Genomic DNA, 23,321 nt, shown 5'->3' on the forward strand with positions numbered 1-23,321 from the left:
TTGCAAATAGAGGTGATCATGGGTTAGGTTACCTGGCCCAGCCTGAAGGCCCGTCCGAAAAATGGGAGGGTTCGGGTAAAAATATAGGCCCGAAATATGGGTTTGGGCAAAAAAAGAGCCTGTTTAGAAAACGGGTTAGGCCTCGGGTAAAACTTTTTTGGACCGGGACCTAGCCCGACCTGGCCCAAATTATATACAAAATAAATTTTTTTAATCATATTTATTTTTTTATTTTCAATTTTAATATAATCACTTTTTATTATATTTTCAATTTGTGTATTGTTTTAAGAATTATTTTAGTCTCATTATTTATTTGTTTCTTGTTTTAATATTTGTTTTTATGTTTTTAAATGTATGTGATTTATTATATTTTTAATTTTTTTATTATTTAATGAAATAAGCTTAAAAAAATTAATATGGGCCTGGCCGAGCCAGGCTTGAGCTTAGCAATTTTAATTTGGGCCGAGCTTAGACAAATTTTTAGGCCCATATTTCGGGCAGGGCCAGGGCCGGGTCTAGAAAATAGGCCTAAAATTTTGTCTGGGCCCCTGTCTATGATCACCTTTACTTGCAACCCAACCAAATCTACTATTTATCCTTTATATAAATATTAATATTTGATAATCGATGACGTAGAATTGTTACACCTCTCAATAGTAGGGTGCAGGTAATATATTTGTACCCAAATATTTTGTTGGCAAAAGAAAAAAAAAACAATGTTTTAACTGAAGATTCTTTTTGTTTATCTCATAAGCTACAACTTGAAATCTCTCAAATTGGTCAAGAGATCAAAAATTTGTAGAGGAGAATGGGTCAATCAGTCCTTTAATCCTAGCCCTCTCTATATTACTTGTACTCTCTATACCAGTGAGATCCAACCACTACCTTTTGTTTTTCATCTATCTTTTCTTTCATTTGATACTGTAATTGACTGATATTAACTAGTGATGCATGTTTGCCAATTATTGAAATAGGTTAAACCCTTAAGAAAAAATAACTTGTGGAGCATGATGGGCGATTTGGAAGATGATCTTGAAGAGCACATTCATGTTCTGCTATAGTTGTTTTAGTAATGGAATAAGGCAAAACAAGTTCCTTTTCAATCCTTTTGTTTGGTTGGGTGTTTCTAATTATTTTGTCTTTGTCTTGCTTTATTCTTGGGTCTAAAGTCTTTTGTACGTCGGCTTTGATCGATTTTCATCATTTTGTCTTTGTTTTGATTTGTTTCTGGGTCTTAAAGTCTTTTGTAAGAGACTAATATTAATGAATAAAAGGTCGTTCATCAAGACAATATTTTAGATGTTTTTTTAAGCTACAGTTCAAAAACATGGTATGAATCTAAGAAGAAAATAAAATCTTTTTCTTTTTTTTGCTCAATCGAGGTAAAATAATGTAAACCGAGAAAGACGTTGGAGCCACCAACCTCTTTCAAGGAGAACTGGATTACTATATACCAAAGACAAACATCTCAAACTCTTATAAGATATTAAGCAATACTAATTCATCTATCTTAAATGGTATCATAATTACTAAGCAATAAAGGAAACCCATAATTTTAGAATCTCAAACTCCTATAAGATATCACATTACTAAACAAAAATTTGAAAATAATCCTTAAAATGAAGAACTAGAAGTTTGAAATAATATAATCCTCACTTTTCTAATAGAGTAAAAAATGTTTGGTAGAAAACAAGAAGGATGCCTTCAATAATATAATTATTCGTAAAGTTATGTGTTGTAACGTGTGCTGTAACTTTTCACCCATGTTTGGGTTTTAGGTTCTTTCTATTGATTGCTTCTTTTTCAGTTTTAGAATTGCTATTAGGAAGATTAATGGGTTGATGATTACAAAATAGAAGACTGAGGGTGAGTTTTGCAAGGTTTGGAGAAAGAAAACTAGGAATCAAGGATATGTTTGGGGTCAAGCAAGGACTAAAGCAGGCATGAACTAGATGACTCATAAAACATATGGAGATGTCCGGATTCAGGGTGCCAAAATGGAAGTCGTTAGTGTGATACTTTGGTTACCAATGGTTCAAAAGAGTTAAACATAAAGACATGTGTTTTGGAGTTGGGTAAAAATAGATACATTTGGTTCCATAATTGCTATGTTTGCAAGATGGAAGGCTCATTCATGAGGATTAGCTTATGCCTTGCGAAGGTTGGTATGGAACTTCTAAATTGTTGTTGAGGTAAGTTTTGGACAGATAAATGGAACACTGAATATTTGCTTATTTATAACCTTTCATTTGTAGCTATACATTGAGATTTAATATACCATTTAGTATCTAAGTTTGACACTTTTTTAGTGTGATACTAATGTTAGTTTTTTTTTTGTCCAATTTGGAACTTATATTTGACAAAGTTATATATTTTTTGGTATTGAAAAGTAACGACGTTAACTTTTTAGTGTTTATTCGAATTTTAGGGTTAATTTGATGAAAGTTAATTGCTAATATTATAAGGTTTGATTTTTTATTTGTTTAATTTTATGCTTAATTTGTCAAATACAATCTAATGGATGTTGTTTAACTTAGGTTTCACAATTTATTTAATTAAAGTCAATTGATACTATTATTAACTAAATTATTATTTTTATCAAATCAATTCTAAAACCCAAATAAAACACTAAAAGTTAACACAACTTTTAGGTACCAAAACGTATAACTTTGGTCAAATATATGTATCACATTGAATAAAAAAATAACATAGGTTCCAAATTTTAAATAATAGTTGTCAATGTAACGCCTCAAAGTTTTAGTTTTTCATTTAGTGTATGTGTGACTCATAAGTGTGTATTTGCTTTAGTGGTTAAGTGTTCTGAGTGTATGTGATGATCGTCAAATCGTGATAAGTTTTAAATTTACAATTGACTGTACCTGAAAACTAACTATTATCACGATGAAGGCAAGTGCACCTATCAAACAGTAGTATAGTTTATAGCAAAACCGAGATGTCGAACCCACAGGAACTAAAAGTACTAGTATTAACTTTCTTTTTATTATCTAGCCTAAAATTAAGGGGATTTGTTTTAACTAAACTAATTAACTAAACTAAGAATGCACAGAAAGTAAATTGGGGAAATACTCTTAGGAAAAACTGATTGATTTGGACAATATCCAAGGGAAAATCCACCTAGACTTCACTTGTTATTTGACTCTGAATTAGACGATTTATTCACTTGACTTGATCCGTAGAAATCCCTAAGTTATATTATTATCTCTCTCGAGACTAACAACGTCTAACCCTAAGTTGATTAATTGAAATCTCTTTCTAATTACAACCCCTAGTGTTGCATTAACTCGATCTATGGATTCCCTTATTAGGTTTCACCCTAATCCGGCAAAATTATGTCGCCCTATGTCTCGGGGTGCAATCAACTCCACTTAATTATGCTAGATCTACTCTTAGATAGGGACTTTTGCTCATCTGAATAAGCACATCAATACTGGAATCAATATCTTGGAATATTAAAGCAAGAATTAAGAATTCATAATTAATAACAAGTCAAATATTTATCATATAATTCAGAAATAATAACAAGATCCGTCTTAGGTTTCTGCTAAACTGTAATTTATACATATTTTTATCCCATGCTTAGCACATTTATGGATGATTTCTCCTTAGATTTGGTGAATTCGATGCTCCTAATCCTTTAATTTCATGTTTTATACTTAGGTGAGAATAGGAGAGTAAAAAGAGCAAGAAACGGGCTGAAAATGGAGAAAATAGACCAACATGTGAAATCAACACGGCCTTGACTTCCGTACACGGGCAAACCACATGCCCGTGTAGTTCTAGCAGGCTCTAACACGGCTTGGACTTCCTTACACGGGTAGAACACACGCCCGTGTCCTTTTAGTAGAATCGAGCACGACTTACACGGGTAGATCACACTCCTGTGTCTATTTAACAGCCTTGAACACATATTGAACAAATCGAACACGGGTGTGTCACACGGGTGTGTCCCTATCGAGCCCAAGTTTAGTCCTATTCAGAAAAGGCCACTCTTGAGGGCTTTTAGGCATTCTAAAGCCTATTTAAACACACTAAAGGAGGATTAGAGGGGAAACATAGTGTGGGAGGCAAGGAATTACTCGAAGAAAGTTGATTGATCCATCTCAGAAGCCGGATTCACCTTCAAGACTGAAGATCTCCCTTCAATTCCTTTCAAGAGTTCTTGGGTTTTCTTTATGTTTTTTTTATCATTATTCTTTTGAGATGTTTTCTTTCATAAATATGAACTAAATCCCCTAAATACCTAAGGGGAATGAAACCTAAGACGGATCTTGTTATTATGTTCTGAATTGTATGATTAATATTTAACTTGTTCTTAATTATGTATTCTTAATTCTTACTTTAATATTCCAGGATATTGATTCAAGTATTGATGTGCTTATTCAGAGGAGAAAAAGTCCCTGTCTAAAAGTAGATCTAGCATAATTGAGCGGAGTTGATTGCACGCCTAGAGATAGGGTGACAAGATTTTGTCAGATTAGGGTGAAACCTAATAAGGGAATCCGTAGATCGAGTTAATGCAACATTAGGAAGTTAATTAGAAAGAGATTTCAATTAATCAACCTAGGGTTAGAAGTTGTTAGTCTCGAGAGAGATAATAATATAAATTAGGGATTTCTACGGATCAAGTCAAATGAATAAATCGTTTGATTTAGAGTCAAATAATAAATGAAGTCTAGGTGGATTTTTCCTTGGGTATTGTCTTAGTCAATCAGTTTTCTCAAAAGCTTTTTCAAATTTTCTTTCTGTGCGTTCTTAGTTTAGTTAATTAGTTTAGATAAACAAAACCCTTAATTTTCAGGTTAGATAATAAAAAGAAAGTTAATACTAGTACTTTTAGTTCCTTTGGGTTCGACAATTCGGTCTTGCTAAAGCTATACTACTGTTCGACAGGTGCACTTACCTTCGTCGTGATTGTTAGTTGGTTTTCAAGGAGCGATCCATTATAAAAATTATAGAACTTATCACGTATCACATTACACGATCAAGTTTTTGGCATCGTTGCTGGGGAACTAAGATATTAGGAACACTCGATTTTTATTACTTTAGCCATTTTACTTTTATTGCAATTTAAATTTTTATTTTCTTTTCTAATTTTTCGTTTATTCACTTCTGGCAGGTTTTTATAGTGTAAGACTAGAAGAAACCAGTCGGGACCATTACTTTTTGATAGTGAGATCGATCGCACAGCTCGCAGAAACTGAAGAGAAATAAGGTGAAGCCTAAGATACACAGAGGAAGAGCAAGATGACGACATTCACACCACAACCGAGGAGATGGCTGAAAATCAGGAAAATTCGTTACCTCCTGCGATTGCTGCTGATCCAATAAATCAGAATCCTGCTCCACGCACCATGTATGATTATGCTAAACCTAATTTAACAGGAACTGAGTTAAGTATAGTTAGACCTACTATTGCTGTAAATAATTTGGAACTGAAACCTAACACAATTCAAATGATACAACAGTTTGTTCAGTTTGATGGTTTGCAGGATGAGGATCCAAACAATCACTTGGCAAATTTTCTGGAGTTTTGCGACACTTTTAAAATCAATGGCGTTTCTGATGATGCCATTTGCCTTCAATTGTTTCCCTTTTCATTGAGGAACAAAGCTAAACAGTGGTTGAACTCGTTACTACGAGGGTCGATCACTACTTAGGAACAACTGACCGAAAACTTTTTACTTAAATATTTTCCGCCAGCTAAAATAGCCAAATTAAGGAATGATATCTCTTCTTTTGTACAGATGGATCTAGAAACACTCTATGATGCATGGGAGAGATACAAGGACCTCTTGAGAAGGTGCCCTCACCATGAGCTGCCCTTATGGTTGTAGGTTCAAACATTTAACAATGGCCTAAATCATTCGACTAGATAGATGATTGACGCAGCTGCTGGTGGGACTATCAATAATAAGACACCTGAGGAGGCTTATGAATTTATAGAAGAGATGTCACTGAATAATTATTAGTGGCAAGTCATGAGGACAAATCCAACGAAAGCAGCTGGTGTTTTTAACGCCGATTCGGTCACCATGCTCTCTAATCAGGTAAAACTTGTGAATAAAAAAATTGATGGTTTACTTAGCTCTTCAAAGGTTCACCCAATAATGCAATGCAATAATGGAGGTGGAACGAGCAATTCAGAATACCTACCTTATGGCCATAACATGGAACACAAGCAACTAAATTTTATGGGTAATAATCTTTGACCTCAAAATAATCTTTATAATAACACTTACAATGCAGGTTGGAGGAACCAACCAAATTTCTCATGGGGAGGCCAAGGAAATTAGAGACCACAACATCCTCCAGGCTTCCAACAACAACTTTACCAACAAGAGAAAAAGCTGAACCTTGAGGAGATGATGTCAAAATTTATTTCAGTGGGGAAACTAGTTTTCAGAACACTGAAACTACACTTAAAAATCAGCAAGCGTCGATCCAAGGACTCGAGAATCAAATTGGACAGTTGGCTAAGATGATTTCAGAAAGACCACCAAGAAGTTTACCTAGTAACACCAAACCCAATCCAAAACAGCATGTGAAAGCAGTTACACTAAGAAGTGGGAAGGTGTTAGCTGAATCCGAAAAGAAGCCACCACAAGAAGCTGAAAGAGATAATAGAGAGGAGGAAAAACTCGAAAACAATGACAATCCAATGCCAAAGGAATATAAACCACCAATCCCATATCCAGAAAAGTTGATGAAAGACCGCATGGATGCACAATTCAGTAAATTTCTTGAACTTTTTAAACAACTGCATATTAACTTACCTTTTGTTGAAGCTATATCGCAGATGCCTACATATGCAAAATTTTTAAAGGAGCTTCTAACAAACAAAAGGAAGTTTGAAGACTTATCTACAGTGGAACTTAATGAGGAGTGCTCGGCTATACTCCAAAATAAACTGCCAACCAAATTGAAAGACCTAGGAAGGTTTACTATTCCCTGCTTTAATTGGTAGTCTGAATGTTGATAAGGCACTAGCTGATTTAGGCGCTAGCATTAATTTGATGCAATAAAAAATGTTTAAATAACTTGGTCTTGGGGAACCTAAACCTACTAGGATGAGTATTTAATTAGCTGATAGATCTGTTAAATATCCTAGGGGAATTATAGAGGATGTAATTGTAAAAGTAGATAAATTTATATTCCCTGTTGATCTCGTTGTGCTTGACATGGATGAGGATATTGAAGTGCCTTTAATCTTAAGTCGTCCATTTTTAGCCACTGCTAGAGCTTTTATTGATGTAGGTGATGGTAAATTGGTACTTAAAGTAGGTGACGAAGAGATTATCTTTAAAATTTATGATGCCATGAGATTTTCTAGGGAACAAGATGGCTCATGTTATTTTATTGACTATATTGATCATGCTACTCGAGATTCTTTTCAGGAAATCATACATAAGGACACATTGGAACTGTGTCTTGCCTAAGGAGAGGAGGGGGATGATAATTCTGAAATAGGAACTGAACCGAATTCTAATGAAACCTCCCCAAGGCCAGCAGAATATGAGGGTATTAAGGTAAACGATGAACTTAAGCAAAAACCCTCTATTAAAGAACCTCCCAAACTGGAACTTAAACAATTGCCGAATCACTTGGAATATGCATTCCTTGGAAATAAATCTACATTACCGGTAATTATTGCGTTTAACTTGCAACCCAAAGAGAAAGATGAATTACTCCAAGTCTTAAGAGAGCATAAAAAGGCCATAGCTTGGAAAATTTTTCACATTAAAGGATCAGCCCTTCTTTTTGCACCCACAAAATTTTAATGGAAGATGAATATAAGACATGCGTGTAAGCCCAAAGACGACTGAACCCCAACATGAAGAAAGTTATTAAAGCTGAGGTAATTAAACTACTAGATGCTGGAATTATTTATCCTATTTCTTACAGTTCTTGGGCAAGTCCAGTGCAGGTTGTTCCTAAGAAATGAGCCATGACTGTTGTAGCCAATAAGAAGAATAAATTAATCCCAACAAGGACAGTCACAGGTTGGAGAGTTTGCATTGATTATAGGAAGCTAAATGATGCCACGAGAAAAGATCACTTCCCCCTTCTATTCATTGACCAAATGTTGGAAAGATTATCAAGGCACATGTACTACTGCTTTTTAGACGAACTCTCTGGCTATTTTCAAATTCCAATAGCTCCTGAAAATCAAGAAAAGTCGACATTTACATGTCCATACGGTACGTTTTCTTATCGTAGAATGCCTTTTGGATTATGTAATGCTCTTGCTACTTTTCAGCGCTGCACGATGACCATTTTTGACGAACTTGTAGAAGACGTCATAGAGGTATTTATGGATGATTTCTCAATTTTTGGTAACTCTTTCCATCTTTGCCTTAAAAATTTAAAACAAATGTTAATAAGATGTGAGGAAACAAGCATTATGCTTAACAGGGAAAAATGTCACTTCATGGTTCAAGAAGGTATTGTGTTAGGACATAAAATTTCTAGTAAAGGGATTGAGGTTGATAAATCTAAAATTGAAACCATTGAAAAACTACCTTCCCCTAATTCGGTTAAGGCTATTAGAAGCTTTTTAGGACATGCAGGGTTTTATAGAAAATTTATTAAAGACTTTTCTAAAATAGCTAAGCCTTTGACTAAATTACTAGAAAATAGATGTGCCTTTTAATTTCTATCAGGAATGTTTAGAAGCATTTAATATTTTAAATGATAAACTGACTAAAGCTCCAATTATAATGGCACCTGATTGGAATTCACCTTTTGAACTAATGTGCGATGCGAGTGATTTTGCAGTAGGTGCAATTTTGGGACAGTGAAGAGATAAACATTTTCAACCTATCTATTATGCTAGCAAAACTTTGACAGACACATAAGAAAACTACACCACCACGGAGAAAGAGCTGCTAGCTGTGGTTTTTGCATTCGATAAATTTAGGTTATATCTAATATTGTCTAAAGTTGTCATTTATACTGACTATTCTGCTCTTCTCTACCTTTTGACTAAAACTGTTGCAAAACCTCGACTCATTCGATGGATTTTATTATTGCAAGAATTTGACTTGGAGATTAAAGATAAGAAATGAGCTGAAAATATTGCGGCTGACCATCTCTCCAGGCTTGAAAATTCAAGTACCAAAGAGCTGGATGACGTTGAAATAAATGATTCATTCCCTGAAGAACAATTTTTTGCTATATCTGATTTTGAGGTACCTTGGTTTGTAGACATTGCAAATTTTTTAGCAGCTAACATTATCCCAAAAGGGTTGACACATCAGCAAAAGAAGTGATTCTTTAGTGATGTGAAAAACTACTTTTGGGAAGACCCTTTTCTTTTCTGTATATGTGCAGATCAAGTCATTAGGAGATGTGTTACAAGGACAGAAGCATTGAAGATCTTGGAACAGTGCCACTCAGGACTGACTAGGAGACATTACAGTGGAAATAAGACCGTACATAAAATCCTCGAATCAGGTTTTTATTGGTCCACTTTATTCAAAGACGCCAACAGGTATGTTACTTCTTGTGACAAATGCCAACGGACAGGTAATATCTCCAAACGTGATAAAATGCCTTAGACATATATGCTCTCATGTGAAATATTTGACGTTTGGGGCATCGACTTCATGGGTCCATTCCCTAGTTCATTTGGGAATAAGTACATCTTAGTAGCTGTTGATTACATGTCGAAATGGGTTGAAGCCCAAGCTTTACCTACTAATGATGCTAGAGTAGTAGTACGATTCCTTAAGAAACTTTTCTCTTGATTTGGAACACCTAGAGCAATTATCAGTGATAGGGGTAGTCATTTTTGTAACGCCCAATTTGACAAGTCCCTTAAGAAATACGGTGTTCACCACAGAACAGCCACCCCTTACCACCCTCAAACTAGTGGCCAAGACGAAATAGCAAACCGAGAGCTTAAACATATCCTAGAAAAGATAGCAGAGTTAAACAGGAAGGATTGGGCGATGAAAGTAGATAATGCTTTATGGGCTTATAGAACTGCTTTTAAGACCCCCATAGGAACATCACCTACAGACTTGTTTATGGAAAATTTTGTCATCTACCATTTGAGTTAGAACACAAGGCATTCTAGGTTATAAAATTTCTAAACTTCGATCCCAAACTTACAGGTAAAAACAGGTTGATGCAGTTGAACGAGTTACATGAGTGGCGAACCAATACATATGAGAATTCACGCCTATACAAGGAAGCAATGAAGCGCCACCACGACGCTCGTTTAAAACAACGCAAGCAATTTGAAGTGGGAGATCTTGTCCTGTTGTATAACTCGAGGCTCAAACTATTCCTGGGGAAGCTTAAATCACGATGGCCAGGCCCTTTCATAGTCCAAAATGTCTTTCCATATGGCATAATAGAGGTAAGTCACCCATCACAAGGCACTTTCAAGGTAAATGGATATCGCCTAAAATTTTAAAACTGTGAGAATTTCAAAGACGATAGAGAGGAGCTACAGCTCCATGAAGTCCCCTAAATATACCCACAAGGTAGAGTCGAGCTTAGACTCTAAATAAGCGCTTCTTGGGAGGCAACCCAAGCACTAACCTCACTAAATAGGGTATAATTTTTTTTTAACTATTCATAGTCTAACTGCAGGAAATGTTGACATTTGATAAGGGCAAACACGGCCTAACCCACGAGTGTACCTTAGGCCGTGCTCATACCATGGGCAGAGACACGGCCGTGCGATACGACTGTGTGAAAGAAGAGCAAAATTTTTTTCAAAACACGAGATTCTATACATTGCCATGACCGTGCGACATGGCCGTGGGCAATCCTGCCAAATCAACATGGGCGTACAACACGCCCGTGTCTATCAATCGTGGTTGAAACTGAGAAATTAGCATGGGCGTGGGCACATAAACACGGGCGTGGGAGAAGCGAACGAATTAACACAGGCATTTAGCACGCCCATACCCACCTCCCGTGGATAAAACTGAAAAATTAACACGGGCGTGCAACACGCCTGTGCCCATCACCCATGGTTGAAACTGCCAAAATACACAGCCATGTGCACTAACACGCCCTAGGAACATGGACGTGCGTGTTTTACTATTATTTTTATTTTTATCTTTGTTCCTATTTTTATTTCATTGTCGCTTATTTACTTTTGAAGACCTTCGTCTTATATTCTACCTACCTTTATGGTTATCATCGAATTATTCCCTTAATTCTCCTTCACAGTGGTGTCTTCTCATTTATCCCTCAGAATCATGCATTCCTTTCAGCTTTTTCTTCAATTCTCGCTCTCGCTAATCCAAGGATATCGTCCATAATTTCAGGGCAGTTTCACTTCTCTCCCTCTCTTTTGATATTATCTTTATATTACTATTATACATCTTTGTACATCGAGGACAATGTACATCTTAAGTGTAGGGGGTCATTTATATCATTATCAGAAAAATCCCTAAATTTTATCTTGTTCTCATGTGATCTTCTCATATCATTATTAGAATGAATTTTGATTAATTTATGATTTTTATTGATATGTCTTGAATTAAAACATAGGCATTCATGCATTGATTGTTTAAACTTTAAAGAATTAGAGAATCAAGCATGATAAGTTGATTTTTGAGATTTAAAAATTTTTAGGTTGTTTCCCCAAGTTTAGGTATTATCTTGGGTTGAAATTCACAGCTTAAACATCAAAAAGCCATAATTTTTGTGAGATCTTGAGCCTTTAGAGCATATATTATTTCTTTCATGCTCACTTTTATTGTTGCTTTGAGTGCGTCAATATTGATCTATTATTTTAGAACTTGCTTGATTATGCATGTCAAGACCACACCATTTGATTTGATATGTCAAGATGATAAAGGCACTTAGGTTTAACCCACTCACTCCATGAAAGCCTACCTTCATAATTAACCCTTAGTGAACCCCCTTGAGCCTAACAACCCATTCATTGATTTACCCTCAATATTAACCCATAACTCATTATTGTTGAAATCCTCTAAATTAATTTGATCCCTATTTTTGTCGAGATTTGATTTGAATAAATTGCTTAGCTATATTTTATCTTTGATATTTAGCCTATGTTATTTGATTTATTCTTAAAAAGAAAATAAAAAAAATTACAATACATACATTTATATTAGTAGTATTCTTTGTTTTTGAGCTTGAATGTTTAAATCCATATTTTGAGAAGAAGCTCACTTGTGTTCAATTGATGATTAGTTATTTTTTTAGTTAGTTAATTTTTCAATTCAATATCTATTCTAACCTTTTCTTTCAGCTTGTGACCACACCCCCTAACCAAAGCCACGTTACAACCCTTTAAAGACCTTTTGATTGATGTTTCATCTTAATATATAGTGGTGGAGATTTGATTTTCATGCAAGCCTATGGTAATAACTTTTCATATTGACTATTGAGTGGCTAACTTATTGTCCTTAAACACCTCAAGTGATTTGAGTGAATCCTTAGTGAGGATGTTAAAACTGTGATATTTTGGATCAAAAGTAATCACTTAGATGAGGGGAGACACCTATGTTTTCGTGATAAAATGCTCAACTTAGAATGTTTAAAACTTTGATGTTCTTCTAGTTGAACTCTCAATGTATGATTACTTATGGATTATTTTGAGATATTATTGATAGGAATTATAAGTTGAGAAAAATGAATTCTTAATTGTGAGTTGAGGATTTTTCTTGAGGACAAGCAAACGCTTAAGTGTGGGGGTATTTGATAAACCGTAATTTATACATATTTTTATCCCATGCTTCACACATTTATGGATGATTTCTCCTTAGATTTGGTGAATTTGATGCTCCTAAACCTTTAATTTCATGTTTTATACTTAGGTGAGCATAGGAAAGTAAAAAGAGTGAGAAACGGGCTGAAAATAAAGAAAATGGACCAGCATGTGAAATCAACACGGCCTGGACTTCCGTACACGGGCAAACCACACGCCCGTGTAGTTCTAGCAGGCTTTAACATGGCTTGGACTTCCTTACACGGGTAGACCACACACCCGTGTCCTTTTAGCAGAATCGAGCACAACTTACACAGGTAGACCACACGCTCGTGTCTATTTAACAACCTTGAACACAGATTGAAAAAATCGAACACGGGCGTGTCCCTGTCGAGCCCAAGTTTAGTCCTATTCAGAAAAGGCCACTCTTGAGGGCTTTTAGTCATTCTAAAGCCTATTGAAACACACTAGAGGAGGATTAGAGGGGACACACAGTGTAGGAGGCAAGGAATTACTCGAAGAAAGCTGATTGATCCATCTCAGAAGCCGGATTCACCTTCAAGACTAAAGATCTCCCTTCAATTCCCTTCAAGAGTTCTTAGGTTTTCTTTATGTTTTGTTATCATTATTCTTTTGAGATGTTTTCTTTCATAAATATGAACTAAATCCCCTAAATACCTAAGGGGAATGAAACCTAAGCTGGATCTTGTTATTATGTTCTGAATTGTATGATAAATATTTGACTTGTTCTTAATTATGTGTTCTTAATTCTTGCTTTAATATTCCAGGATATTGATTCAAGTATTGATTTTCTTATTCAGAGGAGCAAAAGTCCCTGTCTAAGAGTAGATCTAGCATAATTGAGCGGAGTTGATTGCACGCCTAGAGGTAGGGTGACAAGATTTTGTCGAATTAAGGTGAAACCTAATAAGGGAATCCATAGATCGAGTTAATGCAACACTAGGGAGTTAATTAGAAAGAGATTTCAATTAATCAACCTAGGGTTAGAAGTTGTTAGTCTCGAGAGAGATAATAATATAAATTAGGGATTTCTACAGATCAAGTCAAATGAATAAATCGTCTAATTCAGAATCAAATAACAAGTGAAGTCTAGGTAGATTTTTCCTTGGGTATTGTCTTAATCAATCAGTTTTCTCATAAGTTTTTTCAAATTTTCTTTCTGTGCGTTCTTAGTTTAGTTAATTAGTTTAAATAAACAAAACCCTTAAATTTTAGGCTAGATAATAAAAAGAAAGTTAATACTAGTACTTTTAGTTCCTTTGGGTGTGACAGTCCGGTCTTGCTAAAGCTATACTACTGTTCGACAGGTGCGCTTGCCTTCGTCGTGATAGTTAGTTGGTTTTCAAGGAGCGAACCATTATAAAAATTATAAAAATTATCACGTATCACATCACATGATCAGTTTCATTCCCCTTAGGTATTTGGGGAATTTAGTTCATAAGTGTAAAAGAAAATATCTCAGAAGAATAATAATAACAAAACATAAATAAACCCAAAAATCCCGAAGGAAATTAAAGGGAGATCTTCAGTCTTGAAGGAGAATCTGGCTTCTGATATAGATCAATCGGCTTTCTTCGAGAAATTCCTTGCCTCCCACTCCGTGTGTCTCATTTTTTCCTCCTCTAGTGTGTTTAAATAGTCTTTAGAATGCCTCAAAGCCCTCCAAAGTGCCCTTTTCCAATTAGAACTAGACATAAGCCCAACAGGGACATGCCCGTGTGACAAACCCGGGTGAGAGTGCTTCAAACCGTGGTAGTGTCTGTTGAATAGACACGGTCGTGTGGTCTACCCGTGTAAGGAAGTCCAGGCCGTGTTAGAGTCTGCTAACACTACACGGGCGTGTGGTGTACCCGTGTAGGGAAGTCCAGGCCGTGTTGATTTCCTACATTAGCTTATTTTCTCTGTTTTCGGCCCGTTTCTTGATCTTTTTACTCTCCTATGCTCACCTAAGTATAAAACATGAAATTAAAGGTTTAGGAGCATCAAATTCACCAAATCTAAGGAGAAATTATCCATAAATGGGCTAAGCATGGGATAAAAATATGTATAAATTACAGTTTATCAAATACCCCCACACTTAAGCGTTTGCTTGTCCTCAAGCAAAATCCTCAACTCACAATTAAGATTTCATTTTTCTCAACTTATAATTCCTATCAATAATATCTCAAAATAATCCATAAGTAATCATACATTGAGAGTTCAACTAGAAGAACATCAAAGTTTCAAACATTCCAAGTTGAGCATTTTATCATGAAAACATATGTGTCTCCCCTCATCTAAGTAAGCACCTTTGATTCAAAATATCACAGAGTTTAACATCCTCACTAAGGCTTCACTCAAATCACTCGAGGTGTTTAAGGACAACAAGTTAAGCACTCAACAGTCAATATGAAAGGTTCTTACCATAGGCTTGCGTGAAAATCAAATCTCTACCACTATAAATTAAGATGAAACATCAATCAAAAGGTCTTTAGAAGGTTGTAACGTGGCTTTGGTTAGGGAGTATGGTCACGATCTGAAAGAAAAGGTTAGAATCGAGATTGAACTGAAAAATTACCTAACTAGAAAAATACTAAAACTGGCAAATTACATTCCTAGAATTGAACTTTTCTTCATGGGATATGGAATTAAATACTTAAGCTCAGAAAAAAAAGAATTACTACTAATATGTAAGTATGTATATATATATATTTTGTAAGAACAAATCAAGTAACATAGGCTAGCTATCAAAAATAAAACATAGCTAAGCAATTTATTCAAATCAAATCTCGATAAAAATAGGGATCAAATTAATTTAGGGGATTTCAACAATAATGGGTTATGGGTTAATATTGAGGGTAGATCAATGAATGGTTTGTTAGGCTCAAGGGGGTTCACTAAGGGTTAATTATGAAGGTAGGCTTTTATGGAATGATTGGGTTAAACCTAAGTGCCTTTATCATCTCAACATATCAAATCAATGGTGTGGTCTTCACATGCATAATCGAAGCAAGTTCTAGAATAACAAGTCAATATTGATGCACTCATAGTAATAATAAAAATGAGCATGAAAGAAATAATAGATGCTCTAAAGGCTCAAGATCTCACAAAAAATATGGTTTTTCTTTATGTTAAACATGTGAATTTCAACTCAAGATAATACCTAAACTTGGGGAAACAACCTAAAAATTTTTAATTCTCAATTTTTAATTCTCAAAAATCAACTTATCATGCTTGATTCTCTAATTCCTTAAAGTTTAAACAATCAATGTATGAATGCCTTTGTTTTAATCCAAGGCATATCAATAAAAATCATAAGTTAATCAAAATTCATTCTAATAGTGATATGAGTTAGTCACGTGAGAATAAGACAAAATTCAGAGATTTTTCTGATAAAGATATACATAACCCCCCTCCCAGACTTAAGATGTACATTTTCCTCAATGTACAAAGATATATAATAGCGACATAAATATAATATCGAAAGAGAGGAAGAGAAGTGAAACTGCCTTGAGATTGTGGATGAAATCCGTGGATTAGCTAGAGCGTGAATTGAAGATAAAGCTGAAGGAAAGGCATGATTCTGAGGGATAAATGAGAAGATACTACTGTGAAGGAGAATTAAGGGAAGAATTCGATGATTACCATAAAGATAGGTAGAGTTTAAAAACATAAAACATGAGTCTTCAAAAAATAAATAGAAATAAAAATAAAAAAATAAAACGAGTTTAAAAAGAGGCACGGCTGTGTTGCCCAACACTAGTCTTACACGACCGTGTCACATATCCGTGTGGCTCGTGTCCAGCCCGTGTTTATCGCGAAATAAGAAATCACCACACGGTCTGAGGACACGCCCGTGTGTCTAGGCCGTGTGCGATATAGTTCGCGTCTCCAACGCCCGTGTTCTTTTGACAGTCTTGACCACGGGTGGTGACACGGGCATGTCGCACGCCCGTGTTAATTTCTCAGTTTCTTCCACGGGTGTGGCACACGCCCATGTTATTTTGACAGGATTGCCCACGGCCATGGCGCACTACCGTGGCAATATATCAAATCTCGCGTTTTGGAAAAAAATTTACTCTATTTTCACATGGCCATATTGCACGATCGTATCGCCGCCCATGGTATGAGCACAGCCTAAAGCACGCTCGTGGACTAAGCTGTGTTTGCCCTTGTCAAATGGCAAAATTTCCTGCAGTTAAACTATGAACAGTTAAAGAAAAATTAAAACCTATTTAGTGAGGTTAATGCTTGGGTTGCCTCCCAAGAAGCTCTTATTTAGAATCTGAGCTTGACTCTACCTTGTGGGTATATTAGGGGAAGTTCGTGGAGCGATTGCTCCTCTCTATCATCTTTGAAATTCTCACCATTGTAGAGTTTGAGGCGATGTCCATTTACCTTGAAAATGTCTTGTGATGGGTGACTTACCTCTATTGTGCCTTATAGAAAGACAGTTTGGACTATGAAAGGACTTGACCATCGTGATTTAAGCTTCTCAGGGAACAATTTGAGCATCAAGTTATACAACAGGACAAGATCTCCAACTTTAAATTGCTTGTGTTGTCTTAAACGAGCGTCGTAGTGGTGCTTCATTGCTTCCTTGTATAGGTGTGAATTTTCATATGTATTTGTTTAGCACTCATCTAACTCATTCAACTGCACCAACCTGTTTTCACCTGCAAGTTTCAGATCAAGGTTTAGAAATTTTATAGCCTAGAATGCCTTGTGTTCTAACTCAAATGGTAGATGACAACTTTTTCCATAAACAAGTCTGTAAGGTGATGTTCCTATGGGGGTCTTAAAAGCAGTTCTATAAGCCCATAAAGCGTCATCTACTTTCATTGCCCAATCCTTCCTGTTCGATTCTATTGTCTTTTAAAGGATACGTTTAAGTTCTCTGTTTGCCACTTCAACTTGGCCACTAGTTTGAGGGTGGTAAGGGGTAGTTGTTCTGTGGTGAATTCCATATTTCTTACGGATGTTTTCAGATTGGGCGTTACAAAAATGAATACCCTTATCACTAATGATTTCTCTAGGTGTTCCAAATTGATAGAAAAGTTTCTTAAGGAAACATACTACTACTCTAGCATCATTAGTAGGTGAAGTTGGGCTTCAACCCATTTGGACATATAATCGACAGCTACTAAGATGCATTTATTCCTAAATGAACTAGGGAATGGACCCATGAAGTCGATACCCTAAACATTAAATATTTCACATGAAAGCATATATGTCTGAGGCATTTCATCACGTTTGGAGATATTACTTGTCCTTTGGCATTTGTCACAAGAAGTAACATACCTGTTGGCATATTTGAATAGAGTGGGCCAATAAAATCCTGATTCGAGTATTTTATGTATGGTCTTATTCCCACTGTAATGTCCTTTAGTCGGTCCTGAGTGGCAATGTTCCAAGATCTTCAATGCTTCTGTTCTTGTAACGCATCTTCTAATGACTTGGTCTTCACATATACTGAAAAGGAAAGGGTCTTTCCAAAAGTAGTTTTTCACATCAGTAAAGAATCGCTTCTTTTGCTGATGTGTCAACCCTTTTAGGATAATGTTAGCGGCTAAAAAATTTGCAATGTCTGCAAACCAAGGTACCTCAGAATCAGATATAGCAAAAAATTGTTCTTCAAGGAATGAATCATTTATTTCAACTTCATCTAGCTCTTTGGTACTTGAATTTTCAAGCCTAGAAAGATGATCAGCCGCGAGATTTTTAGTTCCTGTCTTATCCTTAATCTTCAAGTCAAATTCCTTCAATAACAAAATCCATCGAATAAGCCGAGGTTTTGCATTAGTCTTAGTTAAAAGGTAGCGAAGAGAAGAATGATCATTTAAACGATAACTCTAGACAATATTAGATATGGCCTAAATTTATCAAATGTAAAAACCACAGCTAGTAGCTCTTTCTCTGTGGTGGTGTAGTTTTCTTGTGCAGCTGTCAAAGTTTTGCTAGCATAATAGACAGGTTGAAAAGGCTTATCTCTTCGCTGTCCCAAAATTGCACCTACTGCAAAATCACTCGCATCGCACATTAGTTCGAAAGGTGAATTCCAATCAGGTGCAATTATAATTGGAGCTTTAGTCAATTTATCCTCTAAAGTATTAAATGCTTCTAAACATTCCTGATAGAAATTGAAAGGCACATCTTTTTCTAGTAATTTAGTCAAAGGCTTACCTATTTTAGAAAAATCTTTAATAAATCTTCTATAAAACCCAGCATGTCCTAAAAAGCTTCTAATAGCCTTAACCGATTTAGGGGGAGGTAGTTTCTCAACGGCTTTAATTTTAGATTTATCAACATCAATCCCTTTACTAGAAATTTTATGTCCTAACACAATACCTTCTTAAACCATAAAGTGACATTTTTCCCAGTTAAGCACAAGATTTGTTTCCTCGCATCTTATTAAGACTCGTTTTAAATTTTTAAGGTAAAGATGGAATGAGTTACCGAAAACAGAGAAATCATCCATAAAAACCTCCATGATGTCTTCTACGAGTTTGTCAAAAATGGCCATCATGAAACGATAAAAAATAGCAAGAGCATTACATTATCCAAGAGGTATTCTACGATAAGCAAACATACCGTATGGACATGTAAACATTGTCTTTTCTTGATCTTCAAGAGCTATTGGAATTTGAAAATAGCCAGAGAGTCCATCTAAGAAGTAGTAGTACATGTGCCCTAATAATCTTTCCAACATTTGGTCAATGAATAGAAGGGAGAAGTGATTTTTCTCGTGGCATCATTCAGCTTTCTATAGTCAATGTAAACTCTCCAACCTGTGACTGTCCTTGTTGGGATTAATTCATTCTTTTCATTGGCTACAACAGTCATGCCTCCTTTCTTAGGAACAACTTGTATTTGACGTACCCAAGAACTGTCAGAAATAGGATAAACAATTCCAGCATCTAGGAGTTTAATTACCTTAGCTTTAACAACTTCCTTCATGTTGGGGTTCAGTCGTCTTTGGGCTTGCACACATGGCTTATATTCATCTTCTATTAAAATTTTGTGGGTGCAAAAAGAAGAGCTGATTCCTTTAATGTTAGAAATTTTCCAAGTTATGGCCCTTTTATACTCTCTTAATACTTGGAGTAATTCCTCTTTCTCTTTAGGTTGCAAGTTAGATGCAATAATTACCTGTAATATAGAATTATTTCTAAGGAATGCATATTCCAAGTGATTCGGCAATTGTTTAAGTTCCAGTTTGGAAGGTTCTTCAATAGAGGGTTTTTGCTTAAGTTCATCGTTTACCTTAATACCCTCATATTCTACTGGTCTTGGGGAGGGTTCATTGGAATTTAGTCACCTACTTTAAGTACCAATTTATCATCACCCACATTAATAACAGCCCTAGCAGTGGCTAAAAATGGACGACCTAAGATTAAAGGCACTTCAACATCCTCATCCATGTCAAGCACAACGAAATCAACAGGGAATATAAATTTATCTACTTTTACAAGTACGTTCTCTATAATTCCCCTAGGATATTTAACAGATCTATCAGCTAATTGAATACTCATCCTAGTGGGTTTAAGTTCCCCAAGACCAAGTTGTTTAAACATTTTATATGGCATCAAATTAATGCTAGCGCCTAAATCAGCTAGTGCCTTATCAACATTTAGACTACCAATTAAAGTAGGGAATAGTAAAAATTTCTGGATCTTTCAGTTTGGTTGGTAGTTTATTTTGGAGTATGGCTGAGCACTCCTCATTATGTGCCACTGTAGATAGGTCTTCAAACTTCTTTTTGTTTGTTAGAAAGCTCCTTTAAAAATTTTGCATATGTAAGCATCTACAATATAGCTTCAACAAAAGGTAAGTTAATATGCAGTTGTTTAAAGAGTTCAAGAAATTTACCGAATTATGCATCCATGCGGTCTTTCTTCAACTTTGCTGGGTATGAGATTTGTGGTTTATATTTCTTTGGCATTGGATTGTCATTGTTTTCGGGTTTTACCTCTTCTTCTTTGTTTCTGTCAGCTTCTTGTTGTGGCTTCTTTTCAGATTCAGCTAACACTTTTACACTCCTTAATGTAACTACTTTTACATGATCTTTTGGATTAGGTTCGGCGTTACTAGGTAGACTTCCTGGTGGTCTTTCTGAAATCATCTTAGCCAGCTGCCTAATTTGATTCTCGAGTCCTTGGATCGATGCTTGCTGATTTTTAAGTGTAGTTTCAGTGTTCTGAAAATGGGTTTCCGCTACTAAAATAAATTTTGACATCATCTCTTCAAGGTTCGGCTTCTCTTACTGGTAAGGTTGTTGTTGGAAGCCTGGAGGAGGTGGTGGTCTTTGATTCCCTTGGCCTCCCCATGAGAAATTTGGGTGGTTCCTCCATCCTATATTGTAAGTGTTACTATAAGGATTATTTTGAGGTTGAGGATTATTACCCATATAATTTAATTGCTCGTTTTTCATGTTGTGGCCATAAGGTGGGTATTCTGAATTGCTCATTCCTCCTCCACTTGCATTGCATTGCATTACTGGGTGAACCTGTGAATAACCAAGTAAACCATCAATTTTTCTATTCAAAAGTTCTACTGATTAGAGAGCATGGTGACCGAATCGATGTTAAAAGCGCCGGCTGCTTTCGTTGGCTTTGTCCTCATTAGTTGCCACTGATAATTATTCAGTGACATCTCTTCTATAAATTCATAAACCTCCTCAGGTGCCTTATTATTGATAGTCCCACCAGTAGCTGTGTCAATCATCTGTCTAGTCGAAGGATTCAGGCCATTGTGAAAAGTTTGAACCTGTAGCCAAAGTGGTAACCTATGGTGAGGGCACTTTTTCAATAGATCCTTGTATCTCTCCCATGCATCATAAAGTGTTTCTAGATCCATCTGCACAAAAGAAGAGATATCATTCCTCAACTTAGCCATTTTAGTAGACGAAAAATATTTAAGTAAGAATTTCTCGGTCATTTGTTCCCAAGTAGTAATTGACCCTCATGGTAACGAGTTCAACCACTTTTTAGCTTTGTTTCTCAAAGAAACGGGAAACAACCGAAGGCGAATGGCATCGTCAGAAACTCCATTGATCTTAAATGTGTCAGAAAACTCCAGAAAATTCACCAAATGAGTATTTGGATCCTCATCCTGCAAACCATCAAACTAAACAAACTGTTGTATCATTTGAATCGTGTTAGTTTTCAGTTCAAAATTATTTGCAGCAATAGCAGGTCTAACTATACTCGATTCGGCTCCTGTTAAAGTAGGTTTAGCATAATTATACATAGTATGGGGAACAGGATTCTGATTTGTTATATCTGCAGCAACCATAGGAGGAAGTTGATTATTCTGATTTTCAGCCATCTCCTGGGTTGTGGTTTAAATATCGTCCTCTTATCCTTCCTCTATGTCACGTATTCTTGGCCTAGTTTCTCTTCGGTTTCTGCGAGCTGTGTGTTCTATCTCACTATGAAAATTTAATGGTCCTGACGAGTTTCTTCTAGTCATAAACTATAAAAACCTGTCAGAAGGAAATAAAAGAAATTTTAGTAATATAAACAAAATTTAAATTGCAATAAAATAAATGGCTAAAGTAATAAAAATTAAGTGTTCGTAATATCTTAGTTACCCGGCAACGGTGCCAAAAACTTGATGATCGTCAAATCGTGATAAGTTTTAAATTTATAATTGATCGTACTGGAAAACTAACTATTATCACGATGAAGGCAAGCGCACCTACCGAACAGTAGTATAGTTTATAGCAAGACCGGGATGTCAAACCCACAGGAACTAAAAGTACTAGTATTAAATTTCTTTTTATTATCTAGCCTAAAATTATAGGGATTTGTTTTAACTAAACTAATTAACTAAACTAAGAATGCACAGAAAGTAAATTAGGGAAATACTCTTAGGAAAAACTAATTGATTTGGACAATACCCAAGGGAAAATCCACCTAGACTTCACTTGTTATTTGACTTTGAATCAGACGATTTATTTACTTGACTTGATCTGTAGAAATCCCTAAGTTATATTATTATCTCTCTCGAGACTAACAACGTCTAACCCTAGGTTGATTAATTGAAATCTCTTTCTAATTAAAACCCCTAGTGTTGTATTAACTCGATCTATGGATTCCCTTATTAGGTTTCACCCTAATCCGGCAAAATTATGTCACCCTATGCCTAGGGGTGCAATCAACTCCACTTAATTATGCTAAATCTACTTTTAGACAGGGACTTTTACTCCTCTGAATAAGCACATCAATACTTGAATCAATATCCTAGAATATTAAAGTAAGAATTAAGAACTCATAATTAAGAACAAGTCAAATATTTATCATATAATTCAGAAAATAATAACAAGATCGGTTTTAGGTTTCACTCCCCTTAGGTATTTGGGGAATTTAGTTCATAAGTGTAAAAGAAAACATCACAGAAGAATAATAATAACAAAACATAAAGAAACCCAAAAATCCCGAAGGAAATTGAAGGGGGATCTTCAGTCTTAAAGGAGAATCTGGCTTCTGAGATGGATCAATCGGCTTTCTTCGAGAAATTTCTTGCCTCCTACTCCGCGTGTCTCCTTTTGTTCTCCTCTAGTGTGTTTAAATAGGCTTTAGAATGCCTCAAAGCCCTCTAA

The 23,321-nt window shown here is 35.6% G+C and overlaps 2 non-coding genes across 2 annotated transcripts; one reads left to right on the forward strand and one right to left on the reverse strand.

Annotated features, from left to right (window-relative positions):
• Positions 1–5,732: 5,732 nt before the first annotated feature.
• On the reverse strand, positions 5,733–5,839 carry LOC128295003 (small nucleolar RNA R71). Its single transcript, XR_008285310.1, has one exon. It is a non-coding gene; the product is annotated as a small nucleolar RNA R71 (small nucleolar RNA).
• Positions 5,840–21,500: 15,661 nt separating this feature from the next.
• LOC128294318 (small nucleolar RNA R71) lies at positions 21,501–21,607 on the forward strand. Its single transcript, XR_008284631.1, has one exon. It is a non-coding gene; the product is annotated as a small nucleolar RNA R71 (small nucleolar RNA).
• The last annotated feature ends 1,714 nt before the right edge of the window (positions 21,608–23,321 follow it).

The sequence above is a fragment of the Gossypium arboreum genome, chromosome 6, assembly GCF_025698485.1.
Source record: "Gossypium arboreum isolate Shixiya-1 chromosome 6, ASM2569848v2, whole genome shotgun sequence".
Taxonomy (NCBI): domain Eukaryota; kingdom Viridiplantae; phylum Streptophyta; class Magnoliopsida; order Malvales; family Malvaceae; genus Gossypium; species Gossypium arboreum.